This window comes from Dreissena polymorpha, chromosome 6, assembly GCF_020536995.1.
Source record: "Dreissena polymorpha isolate Duluth1 chromosome 6, UMN_Dpol_1.0, whole genome shotgun sequence".
In the NCBI taxonomy this organism is placed as follows: domain Eukaryota; kingdom Metazoa; phylum Mollusca; class Bivalvia; order Myida; family Dreissenidae; genus Dreissena; species Dreissena polymorpha.
The window spans coordinates 107,734,592-107,743,104 of NC_068360.1; the positions used below are offsets into that span (position 1 = coordinate 107,734,592).

Genomic DNA, 8,513 nt, shown 5'->3' on the forward strand with positions numbered 1-8,513 from the left:
TATGGTCATATAAATGTAAACTATATATATCAATATAATGTTCATGCTTTGAATAAGAGCAGGTTTTCTGGCGTTTTATTAGGTATATTATTTAAACGTTTACAAGCATTTTGTAGGTTAAAAGCGTCAACAGCAAGTCATATAATTGAGGCTCCTAAAACGCCAACAATGTCAGTGCACAAACATTTGTTAAAACGTGTTTTTTATGTGTTATTTGCTTAAATCAAACGAGACTTAATGAGTAAATGCGTGTAGGTAACATGTTCCTAAAAACCAATGTTAATTATTATTCACTTTAAAATTTAACTCAATGACTGACCTATTAGAGTTTTCAAAGTTTATTATTAATAATTGATTATAGTCCCCGTGAGGACGTTCATAAAGTGCGCTCGCCGCCCATATTTCAGGGCGTCGGCGCGGGGTATTGGGTATAGTTTTCAACAGCAATAACCACGCCTCGGATTTACCTCATCTGCTATGGTACCGCCACGGCGCAAAGCTAACTATGTCTATATTTCATGACGTTTTTATAATAATTCGGTATTTCTTTCATATTTCATTACACTTTTAAGCATGAAAACTCAACTTCTAGTGTTGACGTTAAGCAAATTTTCCGCAATTCCATCTTTGTAAAAAGTATTATTATAATAATATTATTAATTTCTACTTATAAATTAAATCCCGTGAATTAAAGGGACACCAAGCAAGGGTTGCGTTGCATATGGCTTCAGTTGCTTTATCAAAAATTAAAATCGTCTAAGATATATCTTTTATTCTTATAAATGATCATTAAATTCGAAAGCCTCGAGTGAAAGTTCAAAATAAAATTTAACAATAAGAAGGAATATGAACACTTGCGTCGTACATTTGCAAAGCAAATATTAAAACAAAAAGAGTAATAGATATAATAATTGCATTCTGTAAGAGAATCTGTATCTATTTAATCGGTAGTTTCATGTAAAGTAATGATTTTTGCGTCAAACAACTTTATGTTTACAAACATTGGTTGAACTCTTGGTCAGCAAGCGCTTGTTGTTCCTAAACGAGGCTTCAGACCATTTAGTTAATGCACGTAGTTGTGGAAAGCTGAAAAATTTGAGTTATTTATTGTTTTGTATGTGGTACAAAATACTTTAAGTCAGTATTACATGTTATATTCGTGTATTTCAGTATAAACATATATGATACTGTGGGTAATAGTTTGCATTTAATTAAAATTTAAAATATATAATGATATTTTACATGCATACATAAACTGTAATAAAACTTAATATAGTTTATGTGGTTTAAGATCACATGATGACATCGTGATCAAGATGAGAACATAAGAGTTTCAGTGTTATTGTATAATCCCAGATATGATAAATGTAATAGGTCTGGTTATTTGTTTGTTTGTCTGTCCGTCCGTTCGTAATAACAAGGCATTGATTTGCAAATAGTATTACTTGTTTAAATAATAGCTGCAATACAATGATAAACATACATGCGTCTGTACGTTTATCTTATCAAAACTTTTAAAATGAGTTGGTATTTTTTAAAATCAATTTCCCTCAGTATAATCACTTTTTCGAAGATTGTGTATTGAAACGAGGCAATATCCCAGTTAACAGAACCCAATTTCATGCATGGTAGGGGGCGTTATGCATGCTTGCAAATGATTTGTGTGTTTTTAAGTACACAATAATTCCTGTTGCTTGTCTTTTCCCGTTTCGAACAGTTGATGCGTTGATGGAGATACTACGATTTATTATTTATAACTTCAATATATAATTAGGGGGAACAGATTTCTAGAGAAACACAATGCAAACTAAATGATTCATTGATTAATAGGGAGCAAACACGTCGTAACAGTGAACATAACTCGGCTATAAAATAAACGCATGCATGCTTTGATTTCCGAAAACTGTGGAATCTTGTAAGAGAATTTTGACACATTTGTGCTTTAATTAGGGTTCTGTTATCCTTTCTTCATAGACGGTACATTATTATATAACATGATGAGTTCATTACCTGAAAATACAACTAAAATAATCACAACTGATCCTTTCAAGTTTGTGTAACTGGAGAAAAAACATATACTAGTACTGAACACAATTGTAAGAATATTTCATATGTATAATGAATTCGTTAAATATCACAGGCACCTGCAATTAAATGCTCATTTGCGTTTGAAAAACTATATTGATCTTACAAATGAACCCATACACTAGTGGCATCGGATATAGTCAGAAAACACGACACTGAATTATAAAATATTCGCAACTAATCCTTTTCTTGAACCAATACCTATCGAAATTCAGAAAGTCTGGAATGCACGCTTCTATAACACGGCAATAGTCATATGTTTTTCTCTTAACACAACAAACAATCTTCGACTTTTCGGCTGATCGTATTTGTACCGGGGTAAAGACATCAAAAGCGGCCCTCAGGCGGCAAACGAAAGACATTTGCCAAGCATCTCGAGTTAGCAAAGAACCTTTGCAAAATTTTTAATGACATTCAAATGCTAATAAACATGACTTAAATAACAAAAAATATGTTATGATGCCAAAACTTACTGAGTCATTTAGTGATCATATGTGTAACAAATGTGTAGTCATTCATTTCTGACACACAAAACGAAGACTCTATTGGTAAGTATAGCTTAATGTAAATACCGAGCAGTTATCATATTGTGTTAAAACAAAACGTCATTACGATTCATTGTTTCCAAAGAAACTGTGTGTATATATATATGTATTAAATTATAAAAACAAGTTATATATATATATATATATATATATATATATATATATATATATATATATATATATATATATATATATATATATATAACTTGTTTAAATAATAGTGTTTTACTTACTAGTTAACGGAGATACTAGTGCATTAAACAGGACATTTTTAACTCTATAATATTTATATATCCTCCAGTAGTTTCTACTTTAACTTCACGTAAACAGTACATCCCATAACTATTGATCTCTGTTAAATGAAAGTGAGTACTTGTATCGGTTGTCTTTTTGAGTTGTAAAAAAAAAGAAATACTAGAACATTGAACATTGTAAGACAGAGCGTAAGTACACACACATAACACGAACGTATGGGCTAATGAGAAGTAGGATTGTGAGGAAATTTAAACAACGGTATGCTGATATAATTGTTAATGAAGCGCATCGCCTATTGATAAACCAAAAAGTCTCCATCAAAACTTAGCATCATCACTGAAATGGCTTCCGTCTGGAAGACGTGTTACTGGATGCCTTGATTTCTTAGAAAAATGTATATTTTCATAGGGAGGTTTATCGGATGGCCGCTTATACACTGTGGGCTACATTTGCGGATGGACTTGGAATTACACTAGCCATGGCGACCAAAATCTTAGACGGACAAACGAAAGATGCATGTTCATCGCTCACAATACAAAAAAACAACACCTATATCATCTACAATAAATTAAATGCAAAGTGCATCTCTAACAGATAATAATAGCAGATTATGTGAAGAAAATTGATGAAAACATCCAGAAGCACATAAGTACACTATTTATTTCAAGGAACTCTAGAAGTGCTTTTGATTTAATATATTTGTTGTAATTTATTACTCGTGAGAACGTGTGTGTTTTCAATGGAAAAGTAAAAGTACAGACACAATGATCTGCGCGCTTTAAAAAGTAAAAAAAAGTTATTCGAGTCATTCATAGCAAGACAGATTATTATGTAAGGAAGCACATCTCTAGCGCTTAAAATCTATAGGATACTTGAACAAAAATTTCCGGTATGCTTTCCATCATTATTACACGAATGCGTAAATGAACATGACTTTCTGACATTTACCTCGGAGAAAATTTATAGTGAATTAAGTTCCAAACATAAACACTCGTTTTAGTGTCTCAACAATTTCAGTTTTGTGTTTCCAGCGTTTTTCTTTCTATTTAATATAGGGTAAACACTCACATTATATTTAACTGTCAATTTATGGAGACACATACTTGTTTACAAACGACCGGTAGAATTTAACCAAAGGGCACGAAACAATCAAAAGCATCATTTGTTTCAATGGAAATAGACTTATTGCTTAGCAATTTGAACTCGTTTGTATTAATGCGATTAAATTCAACTATTCATATAAAAAGGAGCATTCATGGGTTCATTTGTCGATTTCCTCTTAAAAAAATATTTTCTAAAAAATAAAAATAATTATACGTTTTGTTTAGTACCATTAAATGAGCGTTGCTGTTCTTCTCGCCTGATGTGTTGCAAAATTAATTTACATGAGACCCGAATATTTTCTAAGTAAAGTTTATATACATTGCATGCAACCATTAAATTAAATTTCGACTATAAATATTTTTCAAATATTTATTTTTCTGCTCTAAATTGTAGGTTGCCATTACAGGTGGAACGCTAAATACGTAATTGTATTGTATGATATGAAACGAATTTTCGTGACGTATAGTAGTATATACACATGCCCTAGCGTTTTCTTTACTTTAGTGTAGTAAAATTCTCATTCAAGTGTGCGATGTTTTAGTTCGAATCCCAATAGACGATCTTATTGAGTAAATGTGTATTTGAATTGTATCTACTTTTTATTTGAACACATTAATGTTTGTTATTTAAAATGAGGGAATCAGTTTCCTTAAATATAGTTATGCACCAAACGCAAATATAATTTGCTGAATAGAAAATTACTATGTATGACGTCAAAAATAGCTATGCTTTGCTAAAAAAGTACAATAATTTTCGATTTGGTTTTAATGCGCATAATAAGATTTACAATAAAATATCGCCATCGGGTCAATAATGTCGGTCGGTCATCTTAGGGGATTATCGCTTGATGACGCACAACAACTAATTATTTACCATTCAGTAAACTTTTTTCATGCGGATATGATATTGCCTATAAAAAGTATTTGTAATGATATAAAAAAGCATTCATTATAAAATACACATCAAAACATATTTTGGAGTATGCTAAATGATAAGTGCTTTTTGGAAAGAAATAATGGGGATACATATTTGTGCTATTTAATTTCATGTCGCGATAATCACATCTTATAAGGTTCAATAAGCGTTTTGCAAACGTTACCTATTTGTGTATAATTATATCGTTTACATATAATTGATACACACTCGGTTTCGTATAAGTTATCTTATTTCATGCATTGAAAAGGAAATGTGTGTTTCCATTCTACGTAGACGATTGTACAAAGGCTTTCCAACTACGAAAAGTTCGCCATTTCAATTTTTGTAGTGATTTAAGTTAGTTTTGACGAAGTAAGTTTTAATGCAAACGTTTATATGTTAGGCGTGAGATTATCAAATACGAGTTTTGAAAAGCAGACTTTTCAGATTGAAACTTGAGGTCCAGAACAGCCAAAAGGTACAGTCAAAATGGGCAATTACAAAACCAAATGTATTTGATTCTTGTACTTTAACGGTTCAGAATTACCAAGGCGAAGACATGAGCGTTTCCTCACGAATATCATTACTTAGTTCAGAACACCATCAAGCTGAAATTAAATAACTACATCAATGAAGCCCTGCTGTCAACTGCTGGAGAAGTTTATGAAGAGATGAAAAAGGAAGAACAACCAATGGGTGATCAGAGATCATGGACCTCTTCGACAAAGAAGGGAGCTGAAGAATGAGACGTACACCAGCCAGGACTCTAGTTACAACAAGAGAGTGAACCTTAAGGTGAAAAAGAAGATAAAAAAGAAAAAGGAGGAGTGGACTAAGGGACAATGTGTAAGTCCTGACACAGAGATGATCTCATACAACAGTAAGAGGACTAAAAAAACATTAAAACCCTCACGAAGACCAGTTAGTCCAATGCCAGTTATATCAGATGCTAATTGGGACTAAGAATCAGAAAGTGACACAGTGCTGAATAGGTGGATAGATTCTGCAACGACCTTTACAAAATGCCGCTTCAAACAGACCCCAGTCTCTTTAGAATGATCTCAGACCTCAAGCAGACGATGAAAGTACGTCAAAACTGAAGGCAGAGGTGAAAGGTGCATTGCGCAGTCCGAATGAAGGAACATATCTTGAAGTGAAAAACGTCCCTTCACAGCTGATTAAGAACGGGGGAGAAGCAACTACTGCAGTTATGACGGCATTATGCCGAAAGATATGGAATGAAAAGAAGTGGCCTAAGGAGTGGACCCAGTTGTTCACTGTTTCCCTAACAAGCACATGCAAAATCATGCTGTGCTAAATTTACCGCATCATAGGCCTAATAAGCTATACTAGCAAAATCAAGCTACGCATAACGTATAACCATTAAACATATGACCGAGGAACTGCTGGTGGATAAGCAGACTGCATTCAGAGCTCGACGTGTAACAAATATTCAACTGGGGAGTAATCATTTAGAAACACCTTACATACCAACGTGAACTTCTCCACAACTTCATCGACTTGAACACAAGAGTTTGACCGCGTTTGACATGATGGCTTATGACAGTGTCTGATTCAGGATTCAACATTGACGGTGGGTGCAAGTCGTCTAAATACTCTACGGAAAGGCAAGCAGCGAACAACTTCTCAATGGAAAGATTGGGGACTTCAGAACATTAGTTGGCGTCCGTAAGGGACGTCTTCTATCATCTGTTTTGTTAAACCTTTTCATACAAAAGGGAATAAAGGAATGGAGGGGACTCTTCAAGACCACCAATTATCAATCTCCATTGTTGACAGACTGATTTTCAACTTAAAATTTTCGAATGACACCAGCAGTGAACTCCAAGTTCCAACCAACACAATTTATGAAAGAACATGAGCGTGCGGGATGGAGATCAACAAGGAAAAGTCGAAGATCATTGTAAAAATCACGAACGACAGCAGTGCAGACATCGCAATCAACATAAACAAGCAAGCATTTCCAAGAATAATACTTGTACCGCTGAGGTCCGATGCAGCAGCGATGGCCAGACTGAGCAAATTGTGGACAAACATCCTATTAAGCTTATCCGACATGAACGGGCTATACAAGCCCCTCGTAGTATCCATCACTATGAACGGCTGCGAAACATTGGCACTTCACGTGGACACAAAGCGCAGAATACAGGCATTTGAACACAGGTTTCTACGCATCTTCATCCATAGAGCACAATACTATCGTTCGGAACAGCAGCAGCTCTTGACCCACCATCAACCCTCCTTGTGAACTATGAGCTACTCTAAGCAGCTCACAACAGTCATGACCGACGGAGGATCTCTGTGTCTTTATCCCTCATCTCCCTCTAACGAAAAGACCGGTCAAGGGAATGATGATAATGATTATTATGGTGCATATTGCAGTTTTAACAGTAAATCAAAACAAGGCCAGTAATCTTTGTATTGATTTTAATTTTACACAGGGTGTATGAATGTTACGAATGCAAATGCATTATCAAACATTCAAATTATTCAAAAAATCACCAAAACTTGCGCAGTATGTATGTCAAACATCAGTACACCAGTACATCAGTATGTCAAATCGTTACGTCGTAAATATGAGTTTTTGTTTAAGCCTTTGATTAAAATTTCATTTTAGTATAATATAGGCTAATGAGGTGGCTCAATTAATATCTGTACATATGGCAATAGGTTATATTGAGTAATTATGTAATTGCAACACGATCGCCTTACGCCTTTCAAACGTATTTCTAGTCATGTTGTGCCAATGTAAGGAAAGGCGTAATCGAGACTATTACGTAATAATGTTATATCAATTAAGAACGAAGAAGATGCACCACCTTAAATTATTTATGAGGAAAAAAAGTGGATAGCGATACGAACACGACATCTGGATTGCTTTTAAGTATTTTCACGTAGCGACGTTCCTATTATTATACTTGATTTTTTGGGGGAATACTTCCAGTTCGAAACGCCATTCGAGTGTACACCGAGCAAATCCAAGCTTTACGTACATAATGAAGGTTGTATAGAACGACGATTTTTGCCTGCATACTCACTACCGCAGTCTCTGTAAAACAAATTAACAATATTTTACTATTGGTTTGATAACAATATTACACACATTTGTGTCCAATTTTTATGTAGTAACTTTTTGAACAGTATAAAATGACTTCAAAACGATAGTAATTCGAACACCAATAAAACGCCCACATCACCTTATCAAAGCTTAACAGTCATCTAATGTGTGTATGTGTTTGTAAATTCTAAAAACATTATTTGATGAATAAATCTAGTTGTTTAAAATTTATCATAATCTTAACATACGGTTTACAACGAGTTTAATAGTAAATACCACGAGTGCAATGGCGAGAAGCCAAACCAAATATGAACGACGTAAAACTGTAGCGGAAATATCGGTTGCCAATTGCGCAATTGGTCAGGCAAACAACGAAAGTAAAATCAACTATGAACAGAGTAAAACTGTAGCGGGAATATTAGTTGTCAATTGCGAATTTGTTCATGCCTAAAGTCTTGCAAACTTACGACACTGGTTTGATAAAGAACACTTACTGTTGTTGATTAAAATGTAAATGCTTATATAAATAA

At 33.9% G+C, this 8,513-nt stretch overlaps 1 non-coding gene across 1 annotated transcript; it reads right to left on the reverse strand.

The window, feature by feature from the left end:
- Positions 1 to 361: 361 nt before the first annotated feature.
- Positions 362 to 501, reverse strand: LOC127836736 (U4 spliceosomal RNA). Its single transcript, XR_008028913.1, has one exon. It is a non-coding gene; the product is annotated as a U4 spliceosomal RNA (small nuclear RNA).
- Between the last annotated feature and the right edge of the window lie 8,012 nt (positions 502 to 8,513).